Source organism: Danio rerio, chromosome 13, assembly GCF_052040795.2.
Source record: "Danio rerio strain M-AB ecotype USA chromosome 13, GRCz13ab, whole genome shotgun sequence".
Lineage (NCBI taxonomy): Eukaryota > Metazoa > Chordata > Actinopteri > Cypriniformes > Danionidae > Danio > Danio rerio.
In genome coordinates this window covers 23,515,016-23,540,457 of record NC_141033.1, presented here as the reverse complement: position 1 = coordinate 23,540,457, position 25,442 = coordinate 23,515,016, and the positions used below count along the sequence as shown (strand labels likewise).

General features: G+C 32.1%; 1 protein-coding gene across 5 annotated transcripts in view; it reads right to left on the bottom strand.

Annotated features, from left to right (window-relative positions):
• The window catches only part of nrg3a (neuregulin 3a), a 600,385-nt gene that overhangs the window by 293,704 nt on the left and 281,239 nt on the right, over positions 1 to 25,442 (bottom strand). The gene's annotated exons all lie outside the window — the stretch shown is intronic.

Genomic DNA, 25,442 nt, shown 5'->3' with positions numbered 1-25,442 from the left:
AAATTAACATATTTCTGAAAGATAAATATGGATGATATAGACTATTAGTTTAATGTTACTCCTAAATGGTAATTTTTGAGACAAACACAATTAACAATTTGGGACTGGGCACATCTCTAATTGCTTTTTTTTATCTCATACACAGTATATAAAATATAAAAGTATTATATATTAACCTAAAAAACTACTGTTAATACTACTACTAGTACTAATACCAGTAATAACGATAATAAAAATAATATTAATATTAATAATAACAATAACAATAATAATAACAAGAAGAAAGAAGAAGAAAAAGAAGAAGAAGAAAGAAGAAGAAGAAGAAGAACAACAACAACAACAACAACAACAACAACAACAACAACAACAACAACAACTATCTTTTTTGAAAACATTACAGCAGGCAGAAATAAATACTTCCTTTTTGTTTACATGCTTTAACACATTAACAACAGGGACCTGTCATACCTGTCATCATCCTCACCTGCCATCATCGGATGTATACTGATAAAATATTTGTCCACTGATCTGTGCTATAAATGTAATTTTTGTATGATTCAAATAATTTCAGTCATTTTTATATACAAAATCTTTGTATTTTGCATATTTCTTGTTCAATTGCAGCATATGAAGTGAGATGAGGCAGCCCGAGCTGTGTCTCAACTCAGGTTGTGCAATTCCATCCAAACTGGTTTGAGCCTGTGTCTTTTGCTTACTCAGTGTATGCTACCAATGTAATCCTTTATTAAAATGATTTTATAAATTGTAGACTTTTTCATTGTATTTCCTCAATTTGCATGTGATAGGTAATTTATTTCACGTGTGTTTATCACTTAGTTAGTGTTAGGAGCTGACATACTGTATAGCCGCACCAAACAGACGTGAGGTGAGGCAGGCAGTAGTTCTAAAGGACGGCGTGTGTGAGTTCACATGTATTCTTGTTCGGTGATTGCTCTTCTTCTACATAGCAAAGTAAAGTTGAATAGGAGTCTGTTATTTTATGTTTTGCTCTGACTGACTGCAAAAATCATGGCCTAATATTTCTGCTCAAAAACTTCAAAATTGGACTTTCAATCAAAACAGGAATAAATAATTGACGACCAATGTCAGAGCTAAAGGGCTTGCTTTAAAAGATGGGACAGAAGGTAACTCGATCATTTCAAAGTAATTCAAGTCAATTAAAGACTTCATTTACAAGTTAAAGTAAGACCAGAGTGCAAATACTGTGTGTGTGTGTTTGTGAATGATGATCACAGACATGTAGAAAAAATGTAGAAAAAATGTGTACGATATACAGTACCGAATATGCAGACCTACCTGATGTTTACAGTTTTTTTTCCGGTGAATTAAACACCAAAGACTGACATAGCACAATTATACACAGACAAATACATGCTTTAATGAAAGCCTAGCTTCACTGAATGAACATCACTTAAAGATCTATGTAAAAGACTTACTCCTGACTCCATGTTTAAACACTCTTTAAATTCTAGGTTTTCACTCTGTCTTGCTTACAGCACCAATTTGGACATTGTCACTGTCACAGAACTCCTCAAGTTAATTACATCCTCTATTACCATCATCAGGGCCACCATCTTTATCACTGAAATCATTTGATTCGATATCTCGCCGTTTACCAAGGGAGAAAATAATATTGAAGATGAGATTTCCCTCTTTTGAGACTTAAAGGAATATACTTAAAGGATCATTGAAAAGCTGATAACATCCATATCTGCAACATATAGCACAGATTGGCAATTTAAATAATCAAACTGTGCTTTTCACATGTTTTGGATTTTAAAAACTCAATATTCAATATCTGATTTCTGATATGAGAGCTGCACAGGAGGTGAAGGCGTTCTTTAAAAGCTTTAGACTACTGTATATCAGCTTGGACTACTTTTATGGTGCTTTTATAGTGCTTTTCTCTCTTTACAGCTTGTCACTTCCATCTGCCATGAAAGATCTACATTCACACAGAGTTCAGCTACAAACCTATCAAAACATAAACAAGCTCAATAAGATCTTCAGGACCTCCTGATAGAACATGAGGGTGAAGAAGAACGAGCTGAAGGTAATAAAGAACAGGAAGATAATGACGATGATAAAGAAGATGGCAAAGATTAAGATGAGGACAAATAAAAAATAAAAAGATGACAAAGACGGAAATTACGATAACAATGAAGGTCATAGATCTGGGCGATATTGCAAAAAAAACACACCATAATATGTTTCATATCATTTGGTACAGGTAATTATTGAATATTTTTTACACATTTTATTTTAACAATACAATCAGTAATATTCGTTTTTTAAGACTTAAATAGTTTTAATAGTAAAAAAAAAATCTGATCTCTTTATAATAAAGTAAACGTAAGTGTTGAAGAGACATTTAAACTTGATAAATAAAATGTTACAAAGTGTGTGCAATGTGTACAATCTATAAGGTGTGAATATTAATGATACAGTAAACCTCAAACTCTGTAAACAAAACTAATTTTGATCATTAAATCTGAGCTTTCAAGTAAAGGAACTAACCATCATTATTCAATTACATATTGCAACATTACAATTTGTGAAGTTGGATGACTATATTTCCCACTATGCTAAAATAATCTTTCAGATGGGGAGCGAGTGGCTGACATGCACAAGAAAAGAAACCAAAAAGCCACTCTGGCAACATTCTTGCATCCTTTTTATTTACAATCTCCGCACTGCTGCAATACAGATCTTATTTCTGCATGTGTTGTTATTCTGACCTGAAGTGACAACCACATGCTCTCCTGGCATCTCCCATAACTAGGTGACCATCAAACGGACAATCCATAGCTGCAGCTACGAAACAAGTTCTGGAGAAAAGTAAAAGCACTGCAGTGTTTGGATGTGGTGTGTTTTTCTTTTAATTAGTCAGAAATTATTACTAAAATGTGTATATTCCATACAACGTGTGAAGCAGATTGCTTAGTTCTACCTACGTGAATTGTGAGGTACTCGCTGCATTAGGAAAAGTTCAGACGTTTTTCTACTAGGTGTGCCTGAAATGCATGTGAGTCACATTTGCACACCATGTGCGCGTCATGACAATAGTGTTCGGTCAATAAATACTGATAATGATTTTGTTGCCCAGCCCTAGGAGATCATGGTAGAAAAGAAATAAAGCCAAAAAACTAACAAGGACAAAGAAAAAAAGCAACTTCAAATGTGAAGACAAATGAAGAGGAAGATCAAGATACAAACAACTAGTAAACAATGACAAAAAAGTAAAAAAATAAAATAAAATAAGCTAATGAAGAAGATGATGATGATGAAGAACATGAATACAGTGATCAAGAGAAAATACAAAAAAATGACAATAATGAAGACAGTGAATGCGAAAGTGAAGAAATAAAGACAAAAAATGTCACAATTAAAAAGACAACAAAGAAAAAGTCAACATAGATGAAGAAGATGAAGACAATGACAATAAAGACAAAGAAGTAGAAGTATATTTTAAACAACAAGAAGAAAAATAAGTAGAAAAAAAAGATGAAGACATAGAAGATGAAGAACAAAAATAAATACCACCTACATCTACACCTTTTATTATGCAACAAAGATTGTAGTGTGTTCTAAGCTAATCATATTATTTCTATGCAAGCATTCAAACAAAGCAGCCCATTTCATTAGAGGAGACAATATTTCTAAATCAATCTTATGAGATGCCAAAATACTTCTAGCTGCAAATCTGAGGTTGACAGTGGGCCACTTCTGAAATTGGTGTGGACTTCATTATACCACACTGCGGTATCATTCCTGGCTAGCTCACTGAATACATGCCCATACATTTGTATTTATTATTACATATTTGATAAGGACAGGAAACTTAGTCTCATGCCAAGGTTGTTTCCTTGAATAACCAGAAGACATGACTAAGTTTTACACTGAGTCATCATTTGAGATTCATTTTCTTCCTAAGTTTCTGATAAACTTTTGCACTGACTGTGTAGCTGTATAAGAAGCCCAACTCCTGCAGCAGAAAACATCCCCAAACCATGACACTTCACCTGCATCTTTCACTGACTTTTTATGCTATGGTTTTTATAGTTTGATAGCCTAAGAGTCTGTGCACACAACATGCTCCTAAACAAAGTTTACTCCAGGCCTTTTGATTCTGCTTACAGGCTTGGTTACTGTAGGGCTTTTAGTCCAAGTTCTCTTGAACACTTTAAACCAAGACAAATCTTTGACCAGAACCGAAGTAAAGAGCATTTCCAGCATGAAAATAGAATCAATTGTTTACGGAAATTCTTTGCATCCTCCTGTCCTCACATGTATTTGTCTTTCATGGGTGACTAAGCTTTCTAGGGGACATAATTGAGTTGGTGAACGTTTAAAGATCAGCATTCTAGAAAACACAGATTTGATAAATCCAGGTTCTCTTGCAAAGGCAGAAAGTATCTGAAACATTTAAAAATTTATAAGATTTTTAAATTGTTAGAGACAACATAAAAGATTAGATTTCACCATTTTGCTCCTATAGCGTGTGGTGTGCCGTGATTTGACAAAGACAGAACAGCACACACCGGCTAATTTTCGACCATAGTGTTAAATATGAGCACAGGAAATCTTGAAAAAAACTTTTGAAACTTGAATACACATGGCAGACAAAAACTCTTCCTCTGTTGTCCAAATCGATTTCACTTCACACTGCACCAGGGTGATTCATTCTTTTAGGTGCAGTATGTAGGATTGGCAGTCAAATTTAAAAATATTGAAGAGGGTTTTTTTCACCCAGTCCCTTCAATGGTAACTCAACACACATATTTTGGCAGATTAAAAGCCTTACAATGTAAGCTGATCACCGAATGCTTATGTTTATAAAATTTGTATTATTTGCTAATAAAAAATAAAAATAAATAAATAAATAAATAAATAAATAAATAAATAAATAAATAAATAAATAAATAAATAAATAAATAAATAAATAAATAAATAAATAAATAAATAAATAAATAAAAACAGCACATTCATTTTTATTTCTCTGAAAATTCGTCTCATTTTGGAGGCTAATACAGTCCTCCAGATGTGGCATCATTGGCTGTGCCCACATACATTGTGGCAACCTTCATGACTGAAATGAAACATGCTGTGCTTTCTGCCAAGGCAACCTGGGGTGTTGAAATATAATTGAGTAAAATGCAAATCCACTCTCTCTTGAAGCTAACACAGAAGTAACTGCAATTCTTCGAAATTCCGTTAGGTCTGGCTCCATATAGAGCCCATTTCTATTGACCCCAATGTTAAAATGGCCAACTTTACAGCAGAAAAAAATAAGTGTTTACAGCCTGGTACAAAGAATAATTTTGTTGTATATAGCTAATATTACACTTCATGACAACAGTGAGGGGGTGAGTTTTATTATAACTTAGAGAAAAAAACATCATAAGAACAATGCTTAGTGGCTTAATGTATTACAACAGTGTTTTTAAAGGACTGAACACTTATTTACAGTATATAGTAAACAACCAAGCACAAGTGTTCTAAACGAGTCGAACGCAATTAAGTATTAAGCGTTTCTCCCAAAGAAAAGCATGTCTAAGCAAAAAGCTTAATTTGCGCTCTTCAGAAACCTATGGGTGACATCACGGGTATACGTTCATATCTTTTACAGACTATGGTAAAATGTCAATAAGCGGAATTACACAGACAAAAACAAAAACCGATATTCTGATACAAAATGCACATTTTAAGAGAATAACTGACTTTAGCATTGTTTTTTAGTTAAATAAGTATGTTTTAAGCTTTAGGAAAGTCAAACATGCACATACAACACCTTTAATACAACTCACACTACAGGAAAACCGTACAAGATAAACTTTAGAAACATCAAGATAATCAGGATATTACCAAAGATTGCCAAAAGTTGAGAATTTAGCTTAAAATCAGGCCGATTATCTTGTGGCTAGTTTTGATATATTTTTGATTAATTTTCAAACACACATATACATATATATATACATATATATATATATATATATATATATATATATATATATATATATATATATATATATATATATATATATATATATATTTATTTATTTATTTATTTATTTATATATGCAACACAAGAAATATGCTTGAAAAACTGCACAGACTCTGATTATAATATCCACTCACACACACAGACAGACGCACAGACACACATGCACAGAGTAGTCTAGTTATCATCTTGACATTTTCCATGTCACAAGAAGCTGCAAGAACATCAGGAACCAGCTGTGAAATGCCCAAGTTCACATGTGATAGCATATTTAGATATGGGCGCTGACTAGCGTAAACACGCCACTGTAGATGTTCAGCTATTGTAGCGTGAAGGTAAAGCTTGAGCTCTTTATAACCCGTGCTGAGAGCTTATCAGTTTCAATGACAGCCGACAAACAAATGCAGTCGTCCAGTCAGCACACCAGCTCAGATGAAACAGATTGAGCGAAACAAGATGGAGACACGGTTCACCAGTTAGATGGCTTTTATGGCCGTCAAACATCAACGCAGTTTAATCGATTCAAATTGCCGGAGTGCGTTTGTCATTATTACAGCACTGTCCCTTGGCACTGCGGCAGGGAATTGTTTGTCTGAATGAAAGGGTCACTAGGCGCGACAAAGGCCAGAGAGGCCATCGTTAGCACTGTCTGCTTGTTAACCAATGCAAGTCATTATGAATGAAAATCGCCGCAAGATCTGTATGCATGACGAATCTTTTGCAATAACAACACCCACATTCTGCTTACTTAGCATGACCTGCCCCAACATAGCAGCCATTGAATTGGCAAAGTAATTAAACTAAACTGTAACATCGCTCGCATGCTGAGGGTGGTCATGGGATTACTGAGCAGATCCAGTGAAAAGCCATCAAAACAAGACCATGACATCCTGTCTACCTTCTGGCCATGGGTTTGTCTTACTGTCTGTTTAAATCACCAAACTGACAACATTTCCAAAACAAATCACTTTAGCCGTAGGATATTGTACTGTCTTGGAGTTTGTTTTTAGAAAGTCATGTTTTATTAATGAACCTTGCATTTTTAAAGTAGGAGTAGTCAATCAATTAATGACATGTTTAGCCTACGGTTCAGAGTACAACAGGGCTAACTACTGAAATGAGAATGTTATGTTTCCTCCATAACTACACAGCACAAGTCCCTGACAGCTGCTCAACAGCAATAACAACAGGTGAAATAATTCAATTGTTTACTGTGCAATAAATTGAGGCAGAGAAAAGTTTACAAAACCACTAATAGGTACAGTAGTGCCTAACAGTAATTTCTAAAGAGGATATTTGCACAAGATTTACTTTTAATGACTCATTTAATGATGCATTTAAATACAAATAAGGAATTATGTTATATTGGAAAAAGTAAATCATTAAATGTGCTTAAAATATGTAAATGACAAAATATTTGGCAAAATAATAAATAAATGAAGTTATTTGAACAAATTGAAATGGAGTCTGTGTTTTATTATTATTTTGTTATAATAGCAACAAACACATTAAATTAACAAATGTGTCACTATACAATTAGTAATTAGTATTTTATAAGGTTCATGTATGTTCATGTTCTAAAAGGTCCATGAATTTGTTTAGCAGCCATTCTCCTGTGCAATCCTTGATAAGCATGTTTACTTGCTTTGGGTACACGTTATTTTGATGGTCCGTTTATTGAATTTAAGTTACGTTGCATCTACAGTACCACCAACTAATTCTCATTATAAATAGACTGTTAGGTTGGGGTTAGGGTTAATGTAAGTTAACAAGTACTTGCAAAGTTTCTTTTAGTCAGTTAAATGTCTGTTGAAGGAGCAGTATCAACAGATATTCAGCAGACAGTCTACTGTTACTCAAATGGACCATACAAATAAGTGTTACCCTTGCTTTTTAAAAAAATGAAACCACTGAAACAAAAATAACTATGTTTATATGCTTAAAAATCTACATCATCATAGCATTGCTGTGTGTGAATAACAGGCAAATGCATACTTTACATTTTAATAGACATGACGTCAACTTTAGCCATTATAGTATAAGTGATATGGTTTTCTGGTAAATGCTAACCATTAAAAAGCAGAATAAGGGTAATAAAGTCCATATTTATAATGCTTGTATTATCAAACTCCATATTTGTATGTATTTTAAAGCAATAAATTAATGGACACAATTGGACAAATTCTAGAGCCCTTTCATGGATGCTATAATGAGCACCTTCTTGTGCACCTTCTTCAAATATGTATTTCTGACATTGAATAACATGATTCATAGTCCAAATGAGATAATTAGAAATAAATGAATACTATTAATTAGCAAGGATGCAAAAAATAAAACTGATTAAACAAGGCAGTAAACAAAATGTTAATGTTACAAGAATATAAAAAAGTGCTTTCTTACTAACGTTTTATTCATAAAGCAATTTGAAATCATTGCAAATAAAAAGAAATGTCTCTGTAAAGCAAAATCCATCATCTTTTACTTTTATTTTATAGATTGAAAAGGACAAAGAGAGGTGAGGACTTAATTGCAAGCAGTTGAATAATCCATTATGAAAGATAATGCAAAGGAGGTCAAAATATAAATGGTTCTCTTGACTGTAAATGCACATATTTATGTTAAAGAGCACCTATTACACAAAAATCACATTTATAAGGGGTTTAAACACTGTTGTAATGCAACAGTCTGTGAATATAACCAGCTTCTAATGGTGAAAATATAATTATTTTATTTTATTTTTTTAGAATCACACATCATGAAAACAGTATGCAGAAACACTTTGATTGACATTCTCTCTTTGTATGCGTCAACAGAAGCCCCACCCATTAGTGACAATCTCTTTGAATCTGCCACTATGCTGACACATAGGCATTTTTAGCTCCGCCCTCCCTTTAAAAGAGCACAATCTAATTTAAATTTAAAGTAACAGACACCAAAACAACACAATTTGTATCAAAGCCTAAACAAAGCAGTTTCAATGAGATATAAAACATTATTTGTGTGGTATTTTGAATTAAACTCCACATATACATCAGATACTTATTTGACATATTGTAAATAAGGGGCATTATAAGTCCCCTTTAAGACAGTAACCAGCAAAAGACATCTGAATCACAAGCTAACCAGAAGCTATAAAAATAACAGATGCAGGTAATAAATTACTATGAAAGCTAACAAGAGTAACTTTAGGAAAAAACAAGACAAAAAAGAGAAGGAATCCAACAGAAAATAAAAACAGGAAGTGAAAACATTGCACCAGAAATATAATTTATATCCTTATTAAAGAAAAAAAAAAAAAAAAAAAAAAAAATATATATATATATATATATATATATATATATATATATATATATATATATATATATATATATATATATATATATATATATATATATATATGCACAATTTAGCTTATCATCATAAGTGATTAGGAGAATGACCAAAAATCCAAAGTACATGATTAAATAGAAGAGTTATTTTGAATTGTAAAAATATTGCACTTCTGCACTCAAAAAAATATTGCTATTTGTTCAAACTACTTATTTTAAATGAGCTGAAACAACACAATTCTTGTTCAATCCATTTAAATTTGTGAAAAAATAATAATAGGCCCACACAGAATCTGTGTGCGCAAAAATCTGCAAATTCCACAGATTTTTAGCATCATTGATTCTAAGGCCCAATCCCAATTTTATTTTTGTACCCACCCCTTTCCCTTGGCCCTTAAAACCGAGTTTGAAGGGGAAGAGCTTCAAAATTTACCCCTAAGAATTGGGACAGCACAGCACCTGCACATGTCATCGTTATCATCGCAAGCTACTGCTTCATATGAAATTAGACAATGGCGACTGCTGTAGTTATTCCAGTTGTGTTATTTTTTTGTATTTATCTTCAGGAAATCACTGAAGGCATGTATCATGTTATCATAACGATATAATGTGGCAATAAGATCATAAATGTACTGTGCATTTACACAGTGGCCATATTCGCTATTCATTTATGCAAACACACAAAAAACAACACTAACACTATAGTAGACACTGTAAAAAGACTGTCAGAATGTTGTGGGACTGCTGTACAGGAGTTATAATTAGGGATTATAGATTGTGAAATTTAGTGGTTTTTACTTTAGCGTTTTTTTTTTTTTTTTTTTAAAGCATGCTGTAAAACACGAAAGTGGTTATAAATATATTAAAACATGCGCTTGTTTGTTGTAAAAATTTATAATAATGACAAAAAAAGACTTATTTGTGGATCTCCTTACTTCCGGGTGCAGTCATGCTGCCGTTGTGGCTAGTGTATTCTGGGAAATCTTTTGAGTGTGGTCCTGAAAAATCTTTGTTTGAAGAGGTATCTATTCCTTCTCCCAAGACCTATGCCTTCAAGCTAAAGAGAACTGGGGTAAGTAGAAGGGCTAAGGGGTAGAATTGGTATTGAGCCTAATTATTTACTTGTGTAAATGTGTGTAAATTAATATTTATTCAGTTTTTAAATTTATTTCACTAATATTATAGTGACATAATAATATTAACGTTAAAATGTTCATATGATGTATTTACAATATAGTTTGTAAAATAATGTTATGTCTTTCAGTGAATGTATTTTATGAGAGACTTGCTTTGTTTGTCAAATAAGTGGATCTAATTGGATTTGCATTGTAAACAGTAAGTAAAAGTTAAACATGTAATATTTAATTTCATATATTAAGTTATTTGTTTTGATACTCCTAAAATCATTCTGCATAAATCTGCAGATTTTTTTTCACTTAAATCTCCGCAGAAATTGCAAAAAAAAATCTGCAGATTCTGTCTGGTCCTACTAATAAGTTATCTTAATTCCTTCATGTTGTCCCAACACAAATTGATTGTGTGGAACCCAGCTTTTTTACAGTGCACTCTATTTTCAAAGAGGCTTTGAAAAACATTGCAAAAACCCTACTGACCCCAAAAATTTGAAAGCTAGATATTTAACAACACAACAGTGACCTCATTTCCTTTTTGTTTTGTTTGTTAGATAAAAGTGCTCACCTACTTTCTCTTTACTTTATGTCTTCACATTGAGGCCATGTGGACCTATCAAGTGATGCTCTGTTCAACAACTCAATCTCGGTAAACACAGAAGCATGAGGAGGTGGAAGGGCAGCATTCACTTCTCACTTTTAGTCTGTGACTCGAACCTCCACTTTACAGGAAGTCCATAATAACAGCCTTCAAAGCACTCAAACCAAACAAACACATACACACTCAGACGGTGGAGAATCGGCTCTACTTTCCAAGATGGAGAAATTGGGACGATGCATTTGTTTTATAATTAAAAAATATATACTATTTCTGTATACATCCTTACTTTATTGTGTCATGCTTAAAAATTTACTTGGCAAGGACACATAAAGAACAAATAGAGGATAGAGTCGTGACCATAGGAAATAACAAAGCAACAGAACAGACTATTGTTGTGCGTCTGTCATTTTCAAAGACTGCTTTTTTTCTGGGCAGCGATTCAATGCTGACTAAATGGTTGAGAGCATTTTGGTGTAAAAGTTGTTTACAGTGTTTTTGGATCTTCATATTTATGTGGTGCTCAGTGAAGCTAGAGATACAGAAAATGGCGTGTTCAAATGCAAATGTGACTGTTAAGAATGCGAGAGTGCTGAAGTGCTGCAACTCCAAGGAAAATCTTGCAATAAAGGGGTGTACTTCAGTACAAATTTGGCTGGTATTTTAGAATGATAAACCATTTTATTGTCTTCATACGGGGTGAGCTTGTGTGAAAAAGCCATGCTTGCAGTGAAGTCAATGAATGAACTAATGAATGAATGGATCGATCAATCAAATCCATTATTGCAAAGTAACAAGAACATTTTCTAACTAAAAATTGTATATGTCTGTCAAAGCTAGGTTTCAGTTCAGTTCAGTTTCAGTTTACTTTATTTTTGTCATTCATTACATCACAATAAATGAAATATCAAACACTACAACACCTAACATAAGAAAAGTGTTTATAATTTCATAAATATATAAAAATATAGTTTTATAAAATATAACCCATCTAAAAAAAAAACACAGAAGGGAAAAATAATATTAAATAACTATTGCAAAGTTTGTTATAATATTTATAATAATAACATTGTATGCTAAATTAACTAGTTATTGATTTATTATTACATACCAGCTATTTAACAGTATTTAAGATACAGTTTTATTTAAATGCCTTTTAATGACAGGATAAAAACTATCACGAAAACGCATGGGTTTGCTACTTAGGCTTCTGTAACTCCTGCCTGATGGCATGAGTGTGAACAGACTATGGCCAGGGTGGGTTGGATTCCTTAAAACGCTATTTGCCCTAGAAAGACAACGTTGTTGATAAAGTTCTTCGATAGATGTCATTTTGACTCCAACAGACCTTTCAGCTCACTTTATTATCTTCTTAATAGTGTTCTTGTCAGATACATTGCTTTTCTCATACCAAGGAGAGATGCCATTAGTGAGAACACTCTCAACAGCTCCTCTGTAAAAAGTTGTGAGGATTGATGGGCTGAGGTGTGCTCTTTTTAAACTTTCCATTCAAAGATTCAAATTAAACATATGCAGAAAACTGAAATATTGCATAAAGCATTTGTGAATAAAGTTTATTACTATAACATTGTGACGTTATTAAAATAAGACAAAAAATAAAAATATATAATTTAAATAAATAAAACCATCACTTTTTATATCAAAACAAAATTAGCTGTAGTAGAAAAGTCTCTGTGGGCCTTTTGTCATATTTAATAAATTGATTGTACCTCAAAAGACATAGATGCAATGTAATGAACTTATGGTGGCTTTTGGAGGCGTGAGAAAATGTTTATACCACTGAGTTGTGCACAAATATTTATGCATACACATTTTTAAAACTGAATGCACATCTTTGAATTTCCATTAATCATTTAAGTTGTGATATTTCTAAATTAGTAAAAAAATAGATTAATTTAAACATAGCTAGAGAGATAAATGAGAATATTAACATTAACATTAAATTATCTAAATGTTGGCCAAAACTTTCTTTAAAATAAGCTTTACTTTCTCAAGAAGTATATATTAACAATTCCATGGGTAAGCCATTAAATATAAATAAATATATGCCAGAAAAATTACTCTCTTCAAAAGAGTACCAATATACATCTCTCTCTCTCTCTCTCTCTCTCTCTCTCTATATATATATATATATATATATATATATATATATATATATATATATATATATATATATATATATATATATTTATATATATATAGTTGAATTTAAAATTATTACACCCCTTTGATTTTTTTTTCATTTTTAAATATTTCCTAAATGATGTTTAACAGAGCAAGGAATTTTTCACAGTGTGTCTGATATATATATATATATATATATATATATATATATATATATATATATATATATATATATATATATATATATATATATATATATATATATATATATATATATATATATATCTTTTTTTTTTTCTTCTGTGGGTGCACCCACACATAGAAACATATCAAAATAAGCATATTTGGTGTGCAAGTGTTCAGGGAGAGGGCTCTGAGGCCAGAAAGACGTCTGGTTGGTATAGGTCTGGTTAAAGGTGTGGAGTAGGGGTGGAGGAGGGATGCAAAGTTGATGAAAGATAGAGGTAGGATGAGCTTGAATATTTATGGGAATTCTTTTTGATCCAGAATGGATGATTACTGACAGCTGATAGAGAATTTGTTGTGTTTACTATCGTTGTGTGCTTCTCCCGAAATTAGTTTTAAAAACTTCAACTATTTTAATATGGCAAGCAGTAAAAGCACTTTGATTTAAGAACACTTGAGAAAACACTAATTAAAAAGCATTTACTGCAGTGCTGTGTGTTGTTAGTTACTAAATATAAGACGGAATGTTCGGAAAAAAAAATTGCTTAGTGCTTGTCACTGTTATACTGTGTCACTTTAAGAAAGCATCACTATGTTTGCAAAGCAGCAGTGTGTCAGGATAAGTGCTCCCATTTTAATCACTGATGCCTTTTTGCTTTGTAAGCGTATGCTGTCTTCTTGTGAGCTGATGCACAAAACACATACAAACGAATTTGTGTTGCTCATTATAAACGAGTGGACTTAACATTTACGTAACCAAAATATCAAAGAGAAACTTCAGCCTGGGTAAACCATAGTTCTTTAAAACCCGTAAAGATTTGTTGGGGGAAAATCAACTTTTAAAAAGACATCCTATTTATATTTTCGAATTAATACAATTAGTTTTTTTTTTTTTTTTTTTTTTGTCCTAAATATTTGCCCAATGTCCTAAAAATGTGGCTGCAGCTTACCAAGTTTTTCCTGGGATATATATATATAGAGAGAGAGAGAGAGAGAGAGAGAGAGAGAGAGAGAGAGAGAGAGAGAGAGAGAGAGAGAGAGGGAGAGAGAGAAATTAAAACATTAGAAAAAAAGCACATAAAAAATTAAAGGTGCTTAAATGAAATGTTTTTGTTAACCTTACTGTCATGTTCAAGTCAAATCTGACTGATTTACAACTTAAAACATACATAAATATTGTGTTACATCTGATTGCCTTAAGACCTTATGATTTCCTCCACACTATGCACTTATATCATATAAAATATAAAAGTGATGATCCCCTCTTTTCCCAGAAATGTACGATTTTAAAAAGGAGGCGTGGCATCAAACCCCACCTTAACCCTAACCGTCATTGGGTGATGAGCAAATCATACTAAATTGTATGAATTAGATGGTACGAATTCGTTCGAATTAGCCACTAAATCAAAAAGTTAAGAATTGCCGAGAGATTGCATTGGTTGCTGCTGCAAGTCGGCAGTTCATTCCACTGTGGCAACCCCGGATTAATAAAGGGACTAAGCCGAAAGGGACTAAGACCTCTTTCATTGAATTGAGGCTTTTAATCAACCTTGTAACACCTGTGATGTTCCTGGTCAAAAGTGACCGCCTTAGGAAATGAATGGGTATCTATACTATATTAATCCATCAGACAGAAAACATCCACATATAACTCTCTCACTCACTCACACATTTCAGACTGAACAATGTCTTTTGCGGGCACCCATCTCTTTCCCACACTAATGTGCCGAACCTCCCACGAGATTACTTTCATTACATTACATGTGCATTTTGTAATACACTGTCAGACGCTATTTGTATTTTCACTTCAGTTATTTTATGTATAATTCTATAAATTATGTTAAACATTACTTTGAGACATTGTACACAGCTAAAGAATATTAAATAAAAAATTGGTGGAGAAAAATGTTTTTTTGTGCTAATTTAAAAGCATTCAAAATTGACCAGAAACACTTAAGTAAAAGGCTGGATGGAGGTGAACACGACAGAAGGGTTAACTAATGTATTTTACTGATATATAAACTTAATACACCATTCTTTAAAGTACTAAAAACAAAATATTTAACCTTTTTTAACCCAGACAAAAACATTACTGAACGCATGTGGTGAGGAGAAAGTCGATGAGCTTAATATATTCACAAAATGAGCTCAATACAATTATTCACTGTATATCAAGAAAACTTACCATTAACAAGGTTACAAAATGTTACTTTTTACATTTTACCATTAAAATCACAGCAATATTTTGGTACAGACTGCCTATGTACTGGTATATCTGTATTTTCATTCTATGGCCCCTTTAAAGCGCTCAACAAAAACAAACTGAAAACATTAATTTAAAAACAGCAATAGCATTTCACAATATCAACCGATTTTACGCCAAAAAGCTCTCAGCAATTTAGTCAGAATGATACAATATCACTGCCAAGAAAAGCCAGACAGATGCAACACAACAACATATTCCAAGCTCCACTTCCTTGACTTATTCAGGCTATACTCACTTCCCAATGAAGGAAACGATATCTTTGGCCATTGACAATGCAGTAGCTGAATATCAGCATGGGATATGTGCTAAACGCACCTGAAGCACACGGGGTAAATGGTCAGTCTGAATGAGCTTCAGGGGAGAGACGCATGTCATCCTGTCACAGCAATGGAAAGAGCGCTTGATAAGTCACCAGATCTGTGTGTGTGCTTCTCTTTTCCACCTTCACAGAGACAGAGAAATGAACACGACGCTCCATGTTCTGACTGCCTGACTGCACCATGCAGTCGTTCTGTCAATCACTCCTCAGGCTCCCCGGGTCATTTTTGATAATATCCTCACAGCACAGCAACACGAGCTTCATCATAGAAGAGTCTGCATGAAATGTAACTTTGCAAAAGCTGTGACCGTTAGCTTGTCGATCAAATATCTGATTCAGCCTTGCGCCTTTGGCTCAGATATTGTTCCTTCTACATAAATTAAATCTGTAGTGCATGTAGTCAATCACCAGTTAACTGTGCCCAACAGGATGTTGTGTTTACTTCCCACAAGCAGCGTATTTACATTGTGCCTTGTGAAATGCAATTAGCAAACTTCCAGCAGTTCAACAGCAAATACTCCAAAGAGTCATTTGAAGAGATCAAGATGCACTCATTTAAGGAACTTTTTGATATACTGTATATGGAATAAAAATGGCTGTCATAAATATTTCATGCGTAAATAAAATTCACGCATCTGTAATTATAAATACATAAAAGAAAACGGAACGTACTCATGATTTTACGAGAATACAATTGCAAAATCTGCGATTAATACAGACACAGATACAACATTTCTTTGTCTGTTTGTATATGACTGATAAGTTTACGATGGGTTTACTTTGCAAACACGAAATATGGGCACTATGGACATGAAGGCCTGAGTACGAATCAAAAAGCAACACTCCACAGTCGAAATTATGTCACCACTGTCACAGGCATTAATAAACAAGCGAGAGTCATCGATCACAACGGTGCGCTTGCTGGGCACTCGAGCTCCCACACACCGTCTCAGATAAGATTTTCGTTATTTCCTCTTTGAGAAATGTCCATTATGTCTTAATGAGGTCCATTTTCGCTGTGTTTCTTGGTCATTTTTCAGCATCAAAATTCAGAACGGGCTGAGGATAGTGAGCATAATGTAAATTAACGTTACAGGCAGAGAGAGCAGAATTTCTCCGTGAATCACTTAATAACTATAACATGACATCTGTTGATTAAGTAACCTTTTTTAAAGCCAGATTGATCATTAATCTATTATGTAATGATGATATCGGCAAAAGGCAAGTTAAATATTTGAGGGTTTGTGCTTATCAGAGTTGTGTAACGTTAAACATGTTTATGTATATTACTATAAATCTAAATAAATAAATATTAAATATGTTAAATATGTGACCCGGGACCACAAAACAGGGGCAATCATTTGAAACAGACTTGTATGTCAATCAAAAGCTGAATAATTAAGCTCCTCATTGATGTATGGAAAGGAGATGACATGTTCGGATTTATTTATTTTTATATTATCTTTAAATTTGTACAAAGTAAGGTATTAGTAACTATTAATATAAATGTTTGTAATGTTATTTATTATTATTTGTTTGTTATATTACTTGATTTAACTATAAGTTACATTATATTGTATTGGTAGATTATAAGAAATAAACTATTTCCATAAACATTTATATTTACATTTAGCCTTGTCCTATTCTGGGTTTCTCTCTTTCCGTGTGTGTGTGTGTTTGTTCTATATTGGTAATTGCTTAATTAACACATATATTTAGCTTATTCTGATTTATTTAAAGTGGCAATTAATTAATAAAAGTAAAAATGTTCTTTGTTTTATCTATACTGTATAAATCTGTCTGATTCAGTTTGTGTTCACTGGGGATCTTAGGGTGTTTGTGAGTTACTTGAACAGTTAAAATAGGTTACCTAATCAACAAAAGTCATGTTATAGTTAAACACCGTTAAGTAATTCACTGAGAAATTCTGTGCTCGCTGCATAAATATAAATTTTGCTGCCTACTCTCTGTGCTATGGGCGGCATGGTGGCTCAGCAGTAAGCATTATCGCCTTAAAGCAAAAAGGACGCTGTGTGTAGGGATATTTCCCAGTACTGGGTTGCGGCTGGAAGGGCATCTGCTGCGTAAAAAAATGCTGGAATAATTGGTAGATCATTCCATTGGGGATACCCCTGATAAATAAGGGACTAAGCCTGAAGAAAAATGAATAAATACCTGTGTTATGCATATTATTACAATAATAATAATAATAATAATAATAATAATAATAATAATAATAATAATAATTATTATTATTATTATTATTATTATTATTATTATTAATAATAATAATAATAATAATAATAATAATACTGCTGCTACTATTCATTCATTATTTCTTTCTTTTTTTTTAAAGTTTTCTGAAAATCTTTCAGAAACAAATCTTTTACAACCCTATTATATATTAACATACCATTAAACAGTTTTTTTATTATATCCATTATTATTAAACATTACATTCCCGTAAACCATTCTGCCAAACTTAAAATAAAAAAACACAATATTTTAGTATTTTAATGAGCCTTTTGCTTTATTAGCCAGCACACCCACACATGTCCAAACAGTGAAATTGCTGTTAAATGAACTCATTAAACCCTACAGTATTTGTACTACTGTGCAGTGGCTCATTCCACCTGCTGCTGATGTGATAGAGGGCTTCTTCAGTGATAATGTCAATACTAATGAGTTACAGTGATTGTCCAGCAGCAGTGCTCAGCTCCGCCCCCTCATCCATAAGACTGACAAGGCATGACCAATCACTGAAGGGGAAAATCACCCCTTAAAATCACCCTAACACCTCACGCACATCAAAATGTCTTGCTCCAGTCAAATGTATAAGCTGTATGAGTGTGTTACATAGAAATATCAGTTCAGTATAGCATATATGCTATGCACGATCATATTTTGCTGCATGTGGGTCAAACTGAGGTGTTCTGTTTTGGTGCTTGCAAGAAATTCAACAAATTATGATGATATATGATTATATGTTATATAATATGAAATACAAAATTATGCAACATTTAATGATGTAAAAAAAAAAATTAAAATACGTTTTCTGACCTGTGCTTATTGAAATGTAAATAAATACTACTAAACTGAATTGTGTTTTTATTTATATTATAATTGTCTTGCTGAAAAAAAAAGGTTAAACCTTATGATTCAAAAGATAATGACAAAAATGTTTAATGAAAAAAGGTCACGCTTTACAATAAGGTTTCTTAATGTATTTACTAACATGAACCAATTATGAACAATACTATTACTAATGCAATATTAACATCCAAATTCATGCTTGTTAACATTAGTTAATGCACCATGAATTATTGAACTAGAAATGAACAACTGTATTTTTATTAACTCACATGAACAAATTCAGTAATAAATGTATTGTTAGTTGTTTGTTTATGTTAGTAAAAGCATTACGAACATTAACTAATATAACCTTATTGTAAAGTGTTAAAGGAAAAAATAAATAAATAAAGGACAATTATTTATTTTAGTCTGCACTGGGATCCTTAAATATGGTATAGACTTATTTTATATATTTGTTTATGAATTAATAAAACATTGTGGTGCTTTTATTATTTTTTACATTAATATAATTACATAAATTATCTATATTTTTTCTCATTTTCTTTTTGAGGTTTAGACTCTAGACTCTAAATGATGAAAAGTTAATCCCGAAGTGTCTTCTTTTAAAGGTACCTCACTTTGAATGTAAACTTTAACCAAATTATTTAGCAACTTTTAATGTTTAAGTCATTAACACGCCTCTGACGATGAAAAATTAAGTACACAGATATCACAAAGATGAGTAGACAGTCTCAAATATCTCATAGCAGAAGTCTTATTTTGGAAGATATCATAATCAAATAAAAAAAAAATAACTTCGTTTTTTAAGCATTTTTTTTCTAGGGTATTACAAAATTTTGAAATACACAATGCTAAAATTATTTCTCATTACTTCGAATCTGTAACTTTTTTTTTGTTTATTTTTTTTAAATTAAACATTCTAGTCCAGTGGTTCCCAAAGTGGTTATTGGGACCCCTTGGTGGGGTCAAATGGCAATTTCTAAAATTCTAATTCATTTTATTAAACTTTTAGAATTACCATATTCTATCCATAACCTACTGAAAAACAAAATAGTAATTAATAGTAACATTGTTACAATGTTAATGCAAAACATAAAAAAACATGCAAATAAAAAGTCATCAGCCATTCAGTTTTATTCTTCTTATTATTATAATTTTATTAGATTTTTTTTACGACCCTATGGGTTGATCACATTATATTAAATGCATGGCAATAGTGTCAGATGCAGCACATTAAATTTTTTTCTAGCAGCAGGTTAAACTTTCTGTCATCTTTACGGCACACACTTATATTATAAATAAATGCAGGCCACTACTAAACACGGAGGGTGGTCATTAAGTGGAGTTCTTCAAAATTAAACAATGAATAGACTTGTGCCTGTTGGTATGTGTGCACCGTTGTGTGCAAGGTGTATATATTTATAACCCCCTCAGAGAATATTGGGGGTTGTGAGTCATTGGCATTGTTATTTTGGGGGTTGCAGGCTGAAAAGTTTGGGAACCCATGCTCTAGATGAACCATAGTAAAGCTCAATGTGTCTTCTTTTCAATGATTATTTGTGTTTGTACCTCACTGGGGTCAAAAACTGTTACCATTTTAATTTATGTAGGTGTACATCTCCATAATTAAGTTGCTGGCTAACAAGTTAATATGTATTCATATGATTATTAAATCATTGAATGTGCCTGAAAAGATTTTAATATACAGTATAAGGAACATATGAATTTGTCAATATGATACCAAACACTTCCTAAATGATCTTGGATATTGTGGATCACTAAAGGCCTATAGAGATTCCCTTCTTGTGCAGGCTGTTGTTATAAGAATTCCTGTTGCATCCACTATATGAAAAAAAAACAAATGCTGCAAGAGCTAAAATTTGCTGAACCATTTAAATAAGAACAATAAGATGAAAAGTCACAGTCCATAAATCACTCATAATGATGACAACGAACACTGTGAGTGGATTGATTCATACTGGGTACTATTAAAAGAAAAAAGAAAATGTACAGAGAGGAAACGCACAAACATACACACATCTAATGGAGAAATTGCTTAATGAAAATCTCCAGAAGGTGCCAACACCTCAATCTATGACTGGAGGTTGTTCAAACTGATTACTATAAATGTTATCGGCAATTTGCAAATAAATGGTGCTTAAATATTGGTATGCAGTCAAGAATGATGTGCTTATAACATTAATCTACACACAAAGAGTCAAGAATTAACATGAAGCAAATTGTTCTGAATGCACTCAAGTCTCAAGAAATGTGCTTCTAAAAGTGGAAATAAATTGAGTTGAGAGGCTAAAAGGCATGAGGGAAAGGTGAAAAAAGGTAAACTATTTTAGGGGTCATTCAAGTAATTTAACAAACATCCTAGCAATACATCAAAAGAACCTTCATCATTTACTCCTCATTTTTGTGTATAATAAATCTAATTATAACTGTTAGACTCAATAAACTAATATCTTAAAAATCCAAAACACTTAATGAACATCATTATCAGCCTTGATAAACCAAATTTATATTGCAAAATGTAATAAAAGGCTCGAGTAAATGTTGAACTATAAAAACTGATTGTGAATGGAGATCTCAATAATCCATTATTTAAAATAATAATATAAGGATTTAAAAGAACAACTGCTTATGCACAACTCTTAAAATGTATTACTGTTTTCCTCCAGTGTTTCATATTCAACACATTTTTTTATTAAAATATATTTTCCAAAGACATAAAAAAAAATGCATTTGTGGAATACGTTTTATAAAAATATATACTGTTGAAGTCTATTAGCCCCCGTTTATTTTTTTTATTATTTCTTTGAACATTTCTTAAATTATGTTTAACAGAGCAAGGCCATTTTCACAGCATGTTGGATAATATTTTATATTCTGGAGAAAGTCTTATTTGTTTAATTTTTGCTAGAATAAAAGAAAAAAATAACATTTTAGGAACAAAATTATTAGGCCCTTTAAGCAATTTTTTTTTCCGCTAGTCTACAAAACAAACCATTATTATACAATAACCTACTTAATTAACTTAATTAACCTAGTAAAGCCTTTAAATATCACTTTAGGCTGTACAGAAGTGTCTTGAAAAATATCCAGTAAAATAATATTTACTGTCATCATGACAAAGACAAAATAAATTATTACAGTTTTGTAAAGTTATAAAAAGTTATAAATAAGTTATTGAAACTGTTATGTTTAGAAATGTGTTGAAAAATTCTTCTCTCTGTTAAAAAGAATTTGGGGAAAAAAGTTAACAAGGGGGCTAATAATTATGACTTCAGCAGTATATATTTATAAAATAATTTCAGCTATATAAAATATTTGATTCATGTATTTATTTATTTTTTTTCTGCAATCTATAGATGGACAGATCCATTCAAATATCTGAAATCTTTATATGTAAAAATAGGCTGCTTTTGCCTTATAAAATATACAAGCTTTAACCCAAAGAAATTGTGCTGCCAACTTCACTAAAGCTCCAACCACACACAGAGAGACACACATACACATACACTCAGATTTAAGCTCTGAAGTGTTTGCTCTTAACTGAGAGAGGAAAAGATTTACTGAGATAACTTTCAACTTTATACTTTCTGAAGTGATGGGACCTGGTCAGATACTCTATGCATTATTTCTCACGCATATGTCTCTCTGTAAACTGTAATTGCTCCCAGACACCATTAGAAGGCCATTATGTTCACTAGGAACATTAACTGCTGTCACTGCCCTATCTATCTGTGTGTCATTTTACCTGCCTACCAGCAGAGGACACAATTACTAATTTTGGTCGGCTGAGAACTCATCATAATCAGCAAAATATATGACATATTTTAATAGCAATAATAATAATAATAATAATAATAATAATAATAATAATAATAATAATAATAATAATAATAACAACAATAATAACAATAATAATAATTAATTTAATAAATTAAAATGGTTTCAACAAGCAACATAGCAAAAAAATAAATATAATATACATATCAGAAAAGTGCTAACCAATAACTTTTATAATTGTAAGTATGCTTAAATAAAATAAATAGCTTATATAAACAAAACTAAATTAAATGAAAGAAAAGCTTCAAATAAAAACAAACAATACACATTCTTAAAATAACTTAAATCTAAATACAGTAAACATGAATTAATGATCACAGAAGTCTTAAATAAACCTGAAAACATTAGTTAACTATTACAAGAAATAGCTTAAAATAAAACAAAATATTATGTTTTTTTTTTCGATGGAATGTAAAAAACTACATACATATACATATTTCTAAACCTACACCCTGAAAGTTTTAAAGTGTATGCGTGTCCATTAGTGCCACAGTTCCCCTGGACCTTTCAAAGTTTGACTTCAAAGCCTGACCAGCTCAAAGTTTAAAAGTTCACCAAAACTCTTCAGCCGGAGACACTGAAAATCTTCTCTCTGATAGAATGAGAGCAGCAAGAGCGAATGAGGAAGCGTAGGAAAAGAGGATATGCGAGAGATGTGTAAGGTAGGAAAAAGGTTAAAAAGAAAAGGGGGAAAAATAAAGAAAGAAGGGGTGTGATTTTATTTGGGAAGAGTGAAGATTAATTCTACCTTCAGACGGCAGAGATACTATTAGCGGAAATGTTTCAATCCATCTCCATGTGAAAACGGTCGCTTCGAAAAGCCTAGCGGAATGACTGAAGAGCAAAAAAATGAAGGAGACAGTCCTCTAAAACCCTCTCTCAGGACCACTAATAAAATCTAAAATCCCCAAGCATCCCGGCCGGCAGTTTGCCTGCAGTCTCCACAGGCACCTCCAAGGTCTCTTGCCAGATTAGACGCTGCTACTCGTTTTACTTGCTATTTCTATTCGTCTTTACTGCCATCTATTTTCATATTCCCTCCACAAAGTTACAAATTTCAGTTCCCCTGAAATCAAAATGATTTTGGGGGGTGGGGGGATTTATTTTTAGCTTCAATATGCTACTGTTAAATTTATCTATAAGCTAGTTAAACAATTTCATTTTTAAGAGATATAAGAATTCAAAACTTTTATTTTCTCACTTTTGCAAATAGGAATCAATTATTTTTATCTTGTAACATTATCATGAACTTCAACTTTTCATGAGTGTTTTTAATAATTTCTTAGGGCTTTTTTTTTACCTTTATTAGAATGGGACAGTGGAGATTAGGAAAGCATTTGGGAACAAAGAGAGAGGGGAAGGATTGGAACAGGACCTAAAGAGACACTGCAAAAATGAAATTTGCTGTTTGTTCAAACTACTTATTTTGAAGGGACAACTTAATTGTGTTTTGTTAAATCCACCTAAATTTGTGAAAAATAAATAAATAAGATCAATTTCAACTTTGAATGTCAATTTCTTCACATTGTCCTATCACAAATCGATTGTGTGGAACTGTTTTTACAGTGCAGAAATCAAACTTGGGTCACCTGCACTTAACAACTAGTCACTTACTTGCATATAACTGAGCATGTACAGTAGTCAACATATAAAGTGGATCAAAAAGGCTTTTCAAAACTGTCCTTAGACAAATTTGGATGTTGTTCAATAGTTTTAGGTCAACTTGTACAATAGGTTTTGAACAACTTCATGTTGACTACTTTATATCACCTATATATGGCCAAAAACTTGAAAATATAAGAAAAAAAAAAGGTGAGCAGTATAGTGTTGATCTGATTTTGTACTCTTTAGTGCATTTATAAGTCAAAGCATTGAGCAAAGGAGCCCCTAAAACCCAGGGTGTCGAAACTACATGTATATACTCTCATCTACCTATGGCAAACTTAGAAAACTGCACTGCACTCATTCAAAATTAGGTCTGTTATTTTCAACCATTCCTCATTGCAACCAAAAACATGATAGTTTGATAGTAGAAACGAGCAATATCACATGAGTAGATATTTAGATATTTTAGGTATTTTAGATTTTAATTTAATTATATTTTAGATATATTTAGATATTTAAAATAGGCACTATCCTTATAAACAAACTGCAGTTGCAATCTAAACAACTCCATTCTTACCTAAAAAAGCCTTAAAAGTACATAATGTTGTGCAACAGCAGCAATATTCGTCTAACTGTAGAGTGCCCTCTGGTTGTTGCTGTATGTGGGCAAAGTTATACACAAGGGTGAAGGGTGAAGAGGCTGGACGATGCTGTTATTTGCAGAATATCGCACAGCTATCAGCCATTCAGATTCAAGAACCAGACAGAAGTGTTGTATAAAGTGAAATATGAAATTAAAAAAATGGTATTGCTATTGCTGACAACGGTGTTCATTGTGAAATAAATGAATCATGAAATAAAAATTTATTACACAATTGAATTTTACATTTC